The following is a 472-nucleotide window of genomic DNA, read 5'->3' as shown; positions in this document are numbered from 1 at the left end:
GGCTAAGCCTCCGCGCCCCCCACCGCCGCCCCGCCTCTTCAGCCTCAAGCCCCGCCCCCTCGCCTCCTTTTTGACCCGTGCCCAGAGGGGCGGGGCACAGCCCGCCAATGAGGGACAGGGCTCCGCCGCGCACATCGCTGATCGGCGTGCGGAGCAGCCCATGACAACGCCGGGAGGGCGGGGAGAGCTGTCACTCAGCGGGCCCTACCTGGCGTTCGCAAGAGGCCGGCCGCGGGGGAGGGGAGTTTTCCTCCCGCTGCCCGGCTCGCCCGGCCCCTCGTCTCCCTCCCCCGCCGACCCAGGCCTCGCTCCCTCCTCTCGCCGCGGCCGCCCAAGTCCCCCCGGGCCGTGGAGGCTGCCCTGCGCCTCCGGCCGCCGCGGGGCCGTCCCCCCGCCGAGATCTTCGTGCCCCTCAGGAGCTGCCGTCTCTTTCCCCCGGCGCCACACCGGCCCCGCGGGGCCGGCCTCACCA

This window comes from Haliaeetus leucocephalus, unplaced genomic scaffold (assembly GCF_000737465.1).
Source record: "Haliaeetus leucocephalus isolate CR32 unplaced genomic scaffold, Haliaeetus_leucocephalus-4.0 Scaffold351, whole genome shotgun sequence".
In the NCBI taxonomy this organism is placed as follows: Eukaryota; Metazoa; Chordata; class Aves; order Accipitriformes; family Accipitridae; genus Haliaeetus; species Haliaeetus leucocephalus.
Note: the sequence above shows the minus strand (reverse complement) of the source record.